The sequence below is a fragment of the Panulirus ornatus genome, chromosome 4, assembly GCF_036320965.1.
Source record: "Panulirus ornatus isolate Po-2019 chromosome 4, ASM3632096v1, whole genome shotgun sequence".
NCBI lineage: Eukaryota > Metazoa > Arthropoda > Malacostraca > Decapoda > Palinuridae > Panulirus > Panulirus ornatus.
Window position 1 is genome coordinate 396,421 of NC_092227.1, and position 15,947 is coordinate 412,367.

A 15,947-nucleotide genomic window follows, 5' to 3' on the forward strand; every position below is an offset into this window, starting at 1 on the left:
AAAAAAAAAAAAATATATATATATATATATATATATATATATATATATATATATATATATATATATATATATATATATATATATATATATATATATATATATATATATATGTATATATATATATACGCCCACACACACACACATATACATACCTATACATTTCAACGTATAGATACACATAAATACACAGACATATGCATATTCATACATGCCGTCTTCATCCATTCCTGCCGCCACTTCGCCACACATGAAATGGCAACCCCCTTCCCCCGTGTGCGCGCGAGGTAGCGCCAGGAAAAGACAACAAAAGGCCACTTGCGTTCACACTCAGTCTCTAGCTGTTATATGTAATGCATCGAAACCAAATCTCCCTTTCCACATCCCGGCCCTCTACAAAACTTTCCAAGGTTTACCCCAGACGCTTCACATGCCCTGGTTCAATCCATTCACAGCACGTCGACTCCGGTATACCACATCGTTCCAATTGACTCTATTCTTGCACGCCTTTCACCCTCCTGCATGTTCAGGCCCCGAACACTCAAAATCTTTTTCACTCCATCCTTCCACCTCCAATTTGGTCTCCCACTGCTCCTCGTTCCCTCTACCTCTGACACATATATCCTCTTGGTTAATCTTTCCTCGTTCATTCTCTCCATGTGACCAAACCAATTCAAAACACCCTCTTCTGCTCTCTCAACCACACTCTTTTTATTACCACACATCTCTCTTACCCAATTATTACTTACTCGATCAAACCACCTCACACCACATATTGTCCTCAAACATCTCATTTCCAGCACATCCACACTCCTCCGCACAACTCTATCCATAGCCCACGCCTCGCAACCATATAGAATTGTTGGAACCACTATTCCTTCAAACATACCCATTTTTGCTTTCCGAGATAATGTTCTCGACTTCCACACATCCTTCAACGCTCCCAGAATTTTTGCCCCCTCTCCCACCCTATGATTCACTTCCACTTCCATGGTTCCATCCGCTGCCAAATCCACTTCCAGATATCTAAAACACTTCACTTCCTCCAGTTTTTCTCCATTCAAACTTGCCCCTCAATTGACTTGACCCTCAACCCTACTGTACCAAATAACTTTGCTCTTATTCACATTTACTCTCAACTTTCTTCTTTCACACACTTAACCAAACTCAGTCACCAGCTTCTGCACTTTCTCACATGAATCAGCCACCAGCGCTGTATCATCAGCGAACAACTGACTCACTTCCCAGGCTCTCTCATCCACAACAGACTGCATACTTGCCCCTCTTTCGAAAACTCTTGCATTCACCTCCCTAACAACCCCATCCATAAACAAATTAAACAACCATGGAGACATCACATACCCATGTCGCAAACCTACATTCACTGAGAACCAATCACTTTCCTCTCTTCCTACATGTACACATGCCTTACATTCTCGATAAAAACTTTTCACTGCTTCTAACAACTTTCCTCCCACACCATATATTCTTAATACCTTCCACAGAGCATCTCTATCAACTCTACCATATGCCTTCTCCAGATCCATAAATGCTACATACAAATCCATTTGCTTTTCTACATATGTATGTATATATATATATATATATATATATATATATATATATATATATATATATATATATATATATATATATATATATATATATATATATATATATATATATATATATATATATTTTTTTTTTTTTCATACGATTCGCCATTTCCCGCATTTGCGAGGTAGCGTTAAGAACAGAGGACTGGGCCTTAGAGGGAAAATCCTTACCTGGCCCCCTTTGTTCCTTCTTTTGGAAAAAAAAAAAAAAAAGATATTCCTATGAGTCCACGGGGAAAATGAAACGCGAAAGTTCCCAAGTGCACTTTCGTGTAATAATCACATCATCAGGAGAGACACAAGAGAGAAATATAACAGTCAGTTGATATACATCGAAGAGACGAAGCTAGGACTCCATTTGGTAAACATGTGATTGTCCAAAACAATACAACGAGCGTTCATAAACTTATCATTTTACAAATCTTATCAACAATAAAGTTATCTAATTTGTATAGACCATCACTAACATTAAGATTATAGTTCTTTGTTTATTTGATAATAGAATATTCAATGATATTTCTCTTGGTAATAGAGTTAGAGTTAACAACTGAGATGGCGTTACTCCAGTCAATACAATGATCATAGTTTTTAACATGATTAAACAAGGCATTTGATTCTTGTCCCGTTCTTATACTATATTTATGTTGCTTAAGTCTAACAGAAAGATCCTTACCAGTCTGACCAACATAAAATTTATCACAATTTCCACAAGGAACTTTATAGATGCAACCAAGGGAATTTTCTGGTGAATTCCTGATTAAGATATTTTTTATAGTATTATTGTTGCTAAAGGCAACACTTACATTAAAGGATTTAAGCAACATGAGAAGCAAAGTGAAATTATTATTAAAAGGGAGAACTAAAAGATTCTTGGTGTCAATGGGAGGTTTGGGCTCAACTCTATAAAATGATTTCTTTGCTAACTTAAGGGATTTATCAATGAAAGATCTAGGTTACTTTAACTTAGATCCAATAGAATATATCTTCTCAAACTCATCATCAATAAACTCTAGACTGCAAATACGTAATGCCCTAAGGAACATAAAATGAAATGATGATAATTTAACTCTGTAATGTTGAGATGAGTAATAATGGATATATGAGCATACATCGGTGGGTTTTCTGTATATGCTAAACTTAAACTTGTTTCCTTGTCTATGGATCATACAATCTAAAAATGGTAACATACCATTATTTTCATTTTCTACAGTAAATTTGATGGAAGGTACTCAATTGTTAAGTAATGGGAGAAATATTTGTAAATTTTCATTTGTTGGCCAAACACAAAGAACATCATCTACATACCTAAACCAAATTGCATTAGAAGGTAAGATATCCTTTAGTAATTTTGTTTCAAAAAATTCCATAGAAAGATTAATAGTACAGGTGAAAGAGGGTTACCCACTGCCATACCAAGTTTTTGAGCATAGTAATCTCCATTAAATTGAAAAACACAGTCTTTTATACACAATTTTATCAGTTCAATGAAATTAGACTTTGAAACATGTACATGAATATCATCCAAGACATCAAATAAATATTCTAAAAGGTCATCAACTGGAACTTTAGTGAAAAGTGAGGAAACGTCAAAGCTAACTAGTTTGAAATCAAAATAATATTGATATTGTTTAGCTTGTTGACTAAATCTACATTGTTCATGATATTAGAATTTGATACCTTACCCACTAAAGGGCTTAACAAGGAAACTAACCATTTTAAAAGAATACTTCCCGCGTATTCCCTGCGTGCCGTAGAAGGCGACTAAAAGGGGAGGGAGCGGGGAGGTGGAAATCCTCCCCTCTTGTTTTTTTTTTAATTTTCCAAAAGGAGGAACAGAGAAGGGGGCCAGGTGAGGATATTCCCTCAGAGGTCCAGTCCTCTGTTCTTAACGCTACCTTGCTAATGCGGGAAATGGCGAATAGTTTGAAAGAAAGAAAAGAAAGAATATATCATACAAACCTCCAACAGTCAGGATCGATTCTGGCTGCTGGAGGTTTGTATGTTCTATGAAGGTGCGCCATCATATGCACTTTGTTCGTATATATATGAAAATTTCGTGTTTTGGAGTCAATCTCTCGGCTGCACAACACAATACAGTGATCGTCAGCTTGTGATTGCGTTCACTGTGGTGGTCAGCGTTCAGCTCCCTGTGCACTGTTTGGCACTCTCCATAACTTCCAGTTTATGGCCATCACTACGACTTACAACCACAGCTTCCCTAATGCTATTGCTAGTGTCGGGTACTAAGAAAACGTAGTTAAACATTTATTAACCATTAACCTACTTTCTTGGCTTATTGGCAATGTTTGTCTGTTAGACAAAACTTGTACACAAGCACGAGTCATCTCGAGCTATGACAGTCCTTAGTCTAGGTGATGCGCCAGGTTCCATGTGACATCAAGTACTGGAGCTGCAGATGTCTCTATATAATGATACAACTGCCATTTGCTACATTAATGACGCATAATATTGCACCAGAAACTTTTACAGTTCCATATACGACTGCTATCACTTCCTTTACAACTGTTACTACTTTCACTATACTACCACTACTACAAAGCAGTAAAGACTGAGGAGGAATTCGTCAGGAGGGAAAATGGAGAGAACATATGTGAAAACATACGTAAGACTCATTCAATATTGTTGGACTAGGAGGGAGGGAAGAAGAGGAATGGGCGGGGAGGGGGAAATGTTAGAGACGAGGAGAGAGGCAAAGAATGAAGGTCAGGGTGGGGGAACGGGAATGCTTGAGAGAAGCAGAGACTATGAGCAGTAACCAAGAACAGAGAACAGCTGCCAGAACAGTAGATGCCTACACTAACACACACAGCCATCCTACACACTGCAGCTTAGGTGAGGTGATCACTTTAATCACAATATAATACTAAGGTCTAGGATATACTGACCTGTTGCACGCTGAACAACCAGTTAAATGTCCATTCCACACCACAGCACAAGACATGAACAACAGCAGAAGCAGCTGTTCTGCACTCCTCTCCTCTATGCATAAAGTTTATTCCACAGAAGAGTAAAGCCAAAACTTGAGCACCAGGGTTCACAATCCTCCCGTTCATTTGCAGTTCCAAAAGTCCTGCTCATATCGAGGTTTACCATGGGAAGTGAACAACAATAGACATAGAAACTGAACACCAGCAGACAGAGGAACTGAACACCAGTGTACATAGCTCTTTTCCACAACGTCGTTGCTGGAGGCACTTGCCTAACAACACGATAAACGATATGAACAACACAGCTGGTCTCGTATTAGCAAGTAGAGCCAGTTGCGGTCTTCCCTGATCAGAGTATTTCTCTGTTCAGCCTGTGGTGCCTTCAGCTGATAGAATCTATCGTGTCCTTGGCTGGCGGAGGTCTTGGTATGTACAGACAGTTGTGTACTTGGCTGGTGGAAAACTGTGGATGTAATTTGTTGTGGTATAGGCTGTATAGAATATTGGCAAGTGAAGGCTCTTGTCTGCCCGGCTGGCAGGAATGTTATCGGATGCAGCCTATAGTGAATGTAGCTGTCGGAGATATTGGCTGGTACAGCGTTCTGTCCCTCCAGTTGGCTGGAACTTTGGCGAGTACAGCCTATGTCGTCCATGGCTTGAGTTATTATTGTTTCCTGCAGCAGTTAAGTACTCGCTCAGCAGGCAGCTTGGCATGACTGGTTAATGGAGCCACAAGCCCACCAAGTTTATGATTCACAATTGTGTGGGAACTTTATCTGGACTTTGAGTGGTGATCTAATTACCTGGATTTAAGTTTAGTTTAGGTAGCTTTTCTTTACAACTTTTAGCTTCTAGCTCGAGAGTCTGCTTCACTTTCTTTTTCTCTCAACTCAGCCAACTTCTCTGACTGAATAATGAAAGTAAAGTCAATAGATTGTTGAGTTCACTGAAAATACAAATTTCTTTAGTTACTGAACGTTTGGAATAGGTAGAACACCAAAATTAGTTACACCTTTGCCACTTTTTCTCAAAAGACGTTCACATACCACTGTTTCAACAAAATAAGTTTTCGATATCTAACCACGAAAACCGAAGACGTGCTAATATCTCAGATTTACATAACGCTGCAATATGACAACATATACAAGCATTCTACTTCTGCAAGACTTGGGAAAACTGAGGAGCGCTATATGTACACTTTACCTATTTTGTAACTGTGACGGGTTGACGGGATATGGCGGTGGGTGGCGTGTGCCAGGTAACCAAGTAAAGATGATGGACCAAGGTGCACCAGTCACACAAAGACCATCACCCATTCAGGTTACGTACACACCCTCGGCCACACGGATCACGTGCAAACCATCGCACAACCAGATTATATAGAGACCCTCGGCCACCCAGGTCACATACAAATCCTTTGCTCCCAAGTTACACACAGACCATCGGTCAACCAGATCACATACATACAGACCTTAACATTTGCGTCACATACAGACCCTCTTCCTCCCAGGTCATACACAGACCATCAAGTAACCAAGTCACAAAAAAATCGTAGGCCATCCAGGTCACATACAGTAGATCGGCCACCCAGGTAAACAATTTCACGCTCTGCCTGGTGGTTCATGGTGGAAGTCTTTTCACAGGACGATCGCTACTCTCGCTGACCAGCGATTTTCGTATCACTAACAGTACTAGATCGTCCGGCAACTACATGATATCTTTACACCACATCTGTTGGCAATTAAATCATGGATGCACGGATGAAACACAGACAATCACTAGCGAGAGGGAGCCCCACGAGTGGTGAATTACCTCCTCGAATTCTACAAACAAGTGACAACAAAGAAGTGCAGGTGCCACGTGATGGGAAGAGATATTACAGTGTTAATGAAGAGTCCGCATGACAGTGGGATACTTAAGTGTTGGTGCAGGAGTCGCATGACAGGAAGAAGTGCTGGAGTGTTGGTATATGGGCCATATGACAAGAAGATATACTGAAGTACTGGTGCAGTGGGCCATATGACAGGAAGAAATGCTGGGGTGTAGGTGTAGGGGCCACATGACAAAGAAGAGAGACTGGAGTGTTGGTATATTGACCTGGTTAATGCTAACGTTAGTATGCAGACAACATACTTCTCGGTCTCAGCTTCACTTTATGACTCATTTATGTGCCTTACAACCGTCTATTGTTTTAGAAGCAAGCGTTTCTGAGGGAGCAGCGTTTAATGGTTTATGTGTGAGTGTGATTAGACTTTTATTTTGTTTTAACAGTATATTCCATCCTTCGTATTATATGCATATTTTCAAATATGCGTTCATTTGAAAAGGTTTCGTTTGTTTATAGTGTATAATCAACATATGATTCCGTCGTCCCGTCGTTTGACTGGAAATTGTTACCTCAATGCTTTCTCGCTTCCTATAGCCATTCCACATTCACAAATCGGGTCTAGTTGCACCCGAGGAGTTGAGGTTAATCTCCCCGGATTTCCTTTTTCTATTAACCTCACCTTATCTTATCGACAGACATGGCTTTAACTGGAGCATGCATATTCTAATGTCATGCAGGAAGCTCAGATATGGAGAAAACGCCGGTCCAATTATTTTTTTCCGATAATTCTGCGATAACTAAATCTCAGGATCTGTGTTTTGTTAGAAAGGTAACGACCTTCAGTTGTTCCTGTTACGTCTTTTATCTTTTTTCTTATCTCAAAAGTGACCACTCTCGGGCGGCTTCTGAGAATGGGACCATCGTTCCTGACTCCAGTATCAGCATAGTTCAATAAACTATTTTGATATCATTCCCCACACACAGCGTCTACCTTATATTCCTGCACTGACACTTTGTCCATTACTTCCTGTTCGATTTTTGAATGTCTGGTCTTCGAGTCTGCACGTTGAGTATAAGCTGAAGACAACTGGACATGACACTTTGTTTCCGTTCTATCATTTGCGTGCAAGTTTGTAGGAACAAGTGTCTCAAAGTGACAGTATTAAATATCAGTATCAACCTTCAGAAACGCCCGCACCACCAAGCTGTCAGCTTCTTACTATGAACTGAAACGAGGTTCAAGATAACGATAAATCCAGTTGGGAAAAGACGAATAGAAACATAGTTTCTATAGCAGGATGACAGCGAATGTTTCAAGTTCTTTTCTCTTCGTCACGTTTGTTCAGGTGCAGCTTTGCGGGTTAGATCATCCAGTAACAAATGGTGAAAAACTGGCATAAAATAAGTCTTTCTTATTCACTGTTATCGCAGAGAACAATGAATACATCCAAAGTAGACGTTAGATCCTGGTAACAGATGATGGTTAATGCCACACACATGCCTAACCCTTTCATGTGATTTTCAAGGTCAAGAGAAGCGGCCTTGCTGAAGATTTACGACATAAAGCACTAATGTCTTCAAGAACCACTACAGACCATTTTCTTTGTACCCACGACGAGCGGGTTTAGAAGGTGTGGGCTCCCTCCTCCAGGCCGAAAGTTGCTGAGAGATGGGGGGAAGATTATATCATATTAGCTACGTGTTCACAGACAACCTAGCATAGCTCTGGTGTGCCGAGAGTCGTGGTAAATGGTGTTCCTGCTGGCCTGAGTTCGAGAACCTGAACGGATAAACGCGACCCAACACAAGTTTGGTAAGGAAGGAGTCGTTGTACACGATGCACCAGCTGGTGTAGAGTCCACGCTATTACGTGGACAGAGGCAGCCCCGCCAGCCATTGTGTGCGTAACAGACGGGGAGAATGGCTCAGTCATGGCGTTATCTGTAAAAAGTATAACCTTTTACGTGAGTTAGAAGGATATAAGAAAGTTGGCTGAGTGGTGAGCGAGTGCTTCAAGAGTTAACGGAGAGAGAGAGAGAGAGAGAGAGAGAGAGAGAGAGAGAGAGAGAGAGAGAGAGAGAGAGAGAGAGAGAGAGAGAGAGAGAGAGAGAGAGAGAGAGAGAGAGAGAGAGAGAGAGACTTTAACTCGCGCTCTCATTCACAATGTCTGGAACACGTGTGGCCTTTGTATATATGTGATATACCATCAAATTACCAACAAGGGTCCCCCTGCATACGTGAAGTGAAGCAAGAAAATTATAGAAACTGAGGAGCGACTAAGTGTGAGAGCAAACTTGTATCACACCACAGCTTGGCATGACCCAGGCCAGGTCTTCCCTGTTAAAATGGTTCTCAAAAGTTTTTCTTTTCGCACTCTGGTGCACACAAGGGAAGTGCACAGGCGTGACTTCCATAACTTGGATAATTTCTTGCACGGGAACTTGGTGAATAAATGTGGAGTCACGGAGTCACGGCCACTCTCCCTCATGCTCAGTACACTCACGCTACCATTACACTCACACCACTCTCACACGCTTTGATGTATACATATGATCACCATACGCACACCATTGCCGTATCCACGCTCTCACTACATCCAAACCATTACTGAATCCTCGTCGTTACCATATCCCCTTCATCATCCCACTACCCATGTTATGAATACACCCATACCGTCACCACATGTATATCATCATCATATCACACCATCACCACATGTATATCATCAACATATCACACCATAACCACATGTATATCATCATATCACACCATCATCATACCTAAGACATTCTACCACCAACTCAACCGAACTCAACACTCCGACCTTCACCACAATCGTCATATCCGGACTAGTGCGACCACCTCACCATCCGTTGTGCTCACACCATGAAGATTCCAACGACAGCATCATAGATCACAGTCAGGCTCACACTATACTGTCAATCCAGCCCGGGTGGTCTGCTTGCAAAATCTAAATCGGTAACGTAGAGATAACCTCAAGATTCTTAGTACTTTGGCTAGACTTACTAGTTCTAAAGATAGTTCTGATGTTAGAATTATCAACTTAATCTATATAAGTTCCGCGATGGATTGATATACACCAGTTCTAGTGAGACAACAATATACTTTTCTCCAGTCTACGACTAGAGGTAAAGGTCAAGTGGTGCCATTGTAATCCTGCTGCATGACACTAGAGAGGAATGTTATGATAACCAAATGGACATCGAACTCACAAACTAAGTTGTCTGATTTATCATCAGCTGACAAGCTGGTAGAAACGATAGCAACAAACATTTTGAGAGGATCATCCTCTTCTCAATATTTGTTCTAAACGTCCTAAGATTATAATGTAATACATTTGTTTTTTTCCTTGTAAAACTAATCCATATCCGCTCTCCATACACAGTTGCACTAACACACACACACACACACACACACACACACACACACACACACACACACGACAAGTGATTCAGTTGGGGACGCTCTGAGTACTGGAGCTCCGCCAGGCTCTACAGACTCCTTACGAACACAAGGTCGATAGAGCTAACCTGGTGCTGAGGAGTTCTTCCTGGGATGCATACATTGCGTATTTCATACGTGAGTGGCAAATGATTGGTGATCTTATGAAATAGTTTCAGCTTCGATACCTAATACACAAGAAATCTATGAATATATATATATATATATATATATATATATATATATATATATATATATATATATATATATATATATATATATATATATACATATTTTTCTTTTTTTTCATACTATTCGCCATTTCCCGCATTAGCGAGGTAGCGTTAAGAACAGAGGACTGGGCCTTTGAGGGAATATCCTCACCTGACCCCCTTCTCTGTTCCATCTTTTGGAAAATTAAAAAAAAATGAGAGGGGAGGATTTCCAGCCCCCCGCTCCCTTCCCTTTTAGTCGCCTTCTACGACACGCAAGGAATACGTGGGAAGTATTCTTTCTCCCCTATCCCCAGGGATAATATATATATATATATATATATATATATATATATATATATATATATATATATATATATATATATATATATATATATATATATTTTTTTTCTTTTTTTTTTATACTTTGTCGCTGTCTCCCGCGTTTGCGAGGTAGCGCAAGGAAACAGACGAAAGAAATGGCCCAACCCCCCCCCATACACATGTACATACACACGTCCACACACGCAAATATACATACCTACACAGCTTTCCATGGTTTACCCCAGACGCTTCACATGCCTTGATTCAATCCACTGACAGCACGTCAACCCCTGTATACCACATCGCTCCAATTCACTCTATTCCTTGCCCTCCTTTCACCCTCCTGCATGTTCAGGCCCCGATCACACAAAATCTTTTTCACTCCATCTTTCCACCTCCAATTTGGTCTCCCTCTTCTCCTCGTTCCCTCCACCTCCGACACATATATCCTCTTGGTCAATCTTTCCTCACTCATTCTCTCCATGTGCCCAAACCATTTCAAAACACCCTCTTCTGCTCTCTCAACCACGCTCTTTTTATTTCCACACATCTCTCTTACCCTTACGTTACTTACTCGATCAAACCACCTCACACCACACATTGTCCTCAAACATCTCATTTCCAGCACATCCATCCTCCTGCGCACAACTCTATCCATAGCCCACGCCTCGCAACCATACAACATTGTTGGAACCACTATTCCTTCAAACATACCCATTTTTGCTTTCCGAGATAATGTTCTCGACTTCCACACATTTTTCAAGGCTCCCAAAATTTTCGCCCCCTCCCCCACCCTATGATCCACTTCCGCTTCCATGGTTCCATCCGCTGCCAGATCCACTCCCAGATATCTAAAACACTTCACTTCCTCCAGTTTTTCTCCATTCAAACTCACCTCCCAATTGACTTGACCCTCAACCCTACTGTACCTAATAACCTTGCTCTTATTCACATTTACTCTTAACTTTCTTCTTTCACACACTTTACCAAACTCAGTCACCAGCTTCTGCAGTTTCTCACATGAATCAGCCACCAGCGCTGTATCATCAGCGAACAACAACTGACTCACTTCCCAAGCTCTCTCATCCCCAACAGACTTCATACTTGCCCCTCTTTCCAGGACCCTTGCATTTACCTCCCTAACAACCCCATCCATAAACAAATTAAACAACCATGGAGACATCACACACCCCTGCCGCAAACCTACATTCACTGAGAACCAATCACTTTCCTCTCTTCCTACACGTACACATGCCTTACATCCTCGACAAAAACTTTTCACTGCTTCTAACAACTTGCCTCCCACACCATATATTCTTAATACCTTCCACAGAGCATCTCTATCAACTCTATCATATGCCTTCTCCAGATCCATAAATGCTACATACAAATCCATTTGCTTTTCTAAGTATTTCTCACATACATTCTTCAAAGCAAACACCTGATCCACACATCCTCTACCACTTCTGAAACCGCACTGCTCTTCCCCAATCTGATGCTCTGTACATGCCTTCACCCTCTCAATCAATACCCTCCCATATAATTTACCAGGAATACTCAACAAACTTATACCTCTGTAATTTGAGCACTCACTCTTATCCCCTTTGCCTTTGTACAATGGCACTATGCACGCATTCCGCCAATCCTCAGGCACCTCACCATGAGTCATACATACATTAAATAACCTTACCAACCAGTCAACAATACAGTCACCCCCTTTTTTAATAAATTCCACTGCAATACCATCCAAACCTGCTGCCTTGCCGGCTTTCATCTTCCGCAAAGCTTTTACTACCTCTTCTCTGTTTACCAAATCATTTTCCCTAACCCTCTCACTTTGCACACCACCTCGACCAAAACACCCTATATCTGCCACTCTGTCATCAGACACATTCAACAAACCTTCAAAATACTCATACCATCTCCTTCTCACATCACCACTACTTGTTATCACCTCCCCATTTACGCCCTTCACTGAAGTTCCCATTTGCTCCCTTGTCTTACGCACCCTATTTACCTATATATATATATATATATCCCTGGGGATAGGGGAGAAAGAATACTTCTCACGTATTCCCTGCGTGTCGTAGAAGGCGACTAAAAGGGGAGGGAGCGGGGGGCTGGAAATCCTCCCCTCTCGTTTTTTTTTTTAATTTTCCAAAAGAAGGAACAGAGAATTGGGCCAGGTGAGGGTATTCCCTCAAGGCCCAGTCCTCTGTTCTTAACGCTACCTCGCTAATGCGGGAAATGGCGAATAGTTTGAAAGAAAAAGAAAAGATATATATATATATATATATATATATATATATGTATATATATATATATATATATATATATATATATATATATATATATATATATATATATATATCATGTATTAGAAAGATTTGAGAGGCATTAACGTGTCCGAAACATCAATGACAACTTTGTGTCTAGTCAGACTAATGAGGGTTCAAAGGTAAACCATTAAACATTTGATGGATTCTGAGAATATATTGCCAGAAGGATCAACGATGTGAATGTACTGCGAAGAGGAAAGGTGACGCGGTTTGCCTGCATTGTTAATCATGACAAACGTACTCAGAAGTATCATGTTTCACATATACAGATATTGCGTTGAATTTACTATGAATGTGATTTTTTCATGACTTGAGAAAAGTCTTCTGAGAAGAGAAAGCCTTGCCTCAGTGGTTAGAGTGATCAGCTCTCTGGTGTCACGTGAATCTTCTAAAATATTTACGATTATGGTAAAGTTCTCAACATCAAAGGTTTTGATAACTTCCTTAAGAAATTCAAAGTTCTTACGACATTTGTACAGATGTAGTGATCATAACGCCTTACCATCATCAGTTCTATATCCGAAACTATTAACTCTGTCAGTTCCTCTATCGTACTCTTCCGTCTCTTCTCTACTAATATCGTATTTCTGTCTTTAGCAATTACCACGTATTGCGTACTGACCGTCCGTCTTGAAACTCTGTCTCATGGGTATATCAGCACCAGAATGTTCCCCTTTAACTCCGTCTCCCTGGCCAATATTGTGCTGGAATGTCCTCCTTTAATTCACAAATGAGTGCCAGTAGTCTTCAGCAACAGCAAGTTGTTGCAAAACGGTTACTTAAGTTTTTTCTCAATATCCTACATCCATATAATCTTTAATTCATTTCAATCATTTCCATCTTTATTTGTTCTCTAAAATACTTGTATTTTCATTATTATAATGATTACTATTATATCATTACTATCATTATTATTATTATTATTATTATTATTATCATTATTATTATTATTATTATTATTGTTATTATTGATATTATTATTATTACAATTATTATTATCATTATCATTATTATTATTATTATTATTATTATTATTATTATTATTATTATTATTATTATCATTAAAAGTTTTCCTGTTTATTTTCATAGAGTATCAAGAATATACATATATATATATATATATATATATATATATATATATATATATATATATATATATATATATATATATATATATATATATATATATATATATATATATATATTTTTTTTTTATACTATTCGCCATTTCCCGCGATAGCGAGGTAGCGTTAAGAACAGAGGACTGGGCCTTTCAGGGAATACCCTCACCTGGCCCCCTTCTCTGTTCCTTCTTTTGGAAAATTAAAAAAAAAAGAGAGGGGAGGAGTTCCAGCCCCCTGCTCCCTTCCCTTTTAGTCGCCTTCTACGACACGCAGGGAATACGTGGGAAGTATTCTTTCTCCCCTATCCCCAGGGATAATATATATATATATATATATATATATATATATATATATATATATATATATATATATATATATATATATATATATATATATATATATATATATATATATATATATATATATATATATTTTTTTTTTTTTTTTTTTTTTTTTTTTTTTTTGCCGCTGTCTCCCGCGTTTGCGAGGTAGCGCAAGGAAACAGACGAAAGAAATGGCCCAACCCACCCCCATACACATGTATATACATACGTCCACACACGCAAATATACACACCTACACAGCTTTCCATGGTTTACCCCAGACGCTTCACATGCCCTGATTCAATCCACTGACAGCACGTCAACCCCGGTATACCACATCGCTCCAATTCACTCTATTCCTTGCCCTCCTTTCACCCTCCTGCATGTTCAGGCCCCGATCACACAAAATCTTTTTCACTCCATCTTTCCACCTCCAATTTCGTCTCCCTCTTCTCCTCGTTCCCTCCACCTCCGACACATATATCCTCTTGGTCAATCTTTCCTCACTCATTCTCTCCATGTGCCCAAACCACTTCAAAACACCCTCTTCTGCTCTCTCAACCACGCTCTTTATATTTCCACATATCTCTCTTACCCTTATGTTACTTACTCGATCAAACCACCTCACACCACACATTGTCCTCAAACATCTCATTTCCAGCACATCCATCCTCCTGCGCACATCTCTATCCATAGCCCACGCCTCGCAACAATACAACATTGCTGGAACCACTATTCCTTCAAACATACCCATTTTTGCTTTCCGAGATAATATTCTCGACTTCCACACATTCTTCAAGGCTCCCAGAATTTTCGCCCCCTCCCCCACCCTATGATCCACTTCCTCTTCCATGGTTCCATCCGCTGCCAGATCCACTCCCAGATATCTAAAACACTTCACTTCCTCCAGTTTTTCTCCATTCAAACTCACCTCCCAATTGACTTGACCCTCAACCCTACTGTACCTAATAACCTTCCTCTTATTCACATTTACTCTTAACTTTCTTCTTTCACACACTTTACCAAACTCAGTCACCAGCTTCTGCAGTTTCTCACATGAATCAGCCACCAGCGCTGTATCATCAGCGAACAACAACTGACTCACTTCCCAAGCTCTCTCATCCCCAACAGACTTCATACTTGCCCCTCTTTCCAAAACTCTTGCATTCACCTCCCTAACAACCCCATCCATAAACAAATTAAACAACCATGGAGACATCACACACCCCTGTCGCAAACCTACATTCACTGAGAACCAATCACTTTCCTCTCTTCCTACACGTACACATGCCTTACATCCTCGATAAAAACTTTTCACTGCTTCTAACAACTTGCCTCCCACACCATATATTCTTAATACCTTCCACAGAGCATCCCTATCAACTCTATCATATGCCTTCTCCAGATCCATAAATGCTAAATACAAATCCATTTGCTTTTCTAAGTATTTCTCACATACATTCTTAAAAGCAAACACCTGATCCACACATCCTCTACCACTTCTGAAACCACACTGCTCTTCCCCAATCTGGTGCTCTGTACATGCCTTCACCCTCTCTATCAATACCCTCCCATATAATTTACCAGGAATACTCAACAAACTTATACCTCTGTAATTTGAGCACTCACTCTTAACCCTTTGCCTTTGTACAAAGCCACTATGCACGCATTCCGCCAATCCTCAGGCACCTCACCATGAGTCATACATACATTAAATAACCTTACCAACCAGTCAACTATACAGTCACCTCCTTTTTTAATAAATTCCACTGCA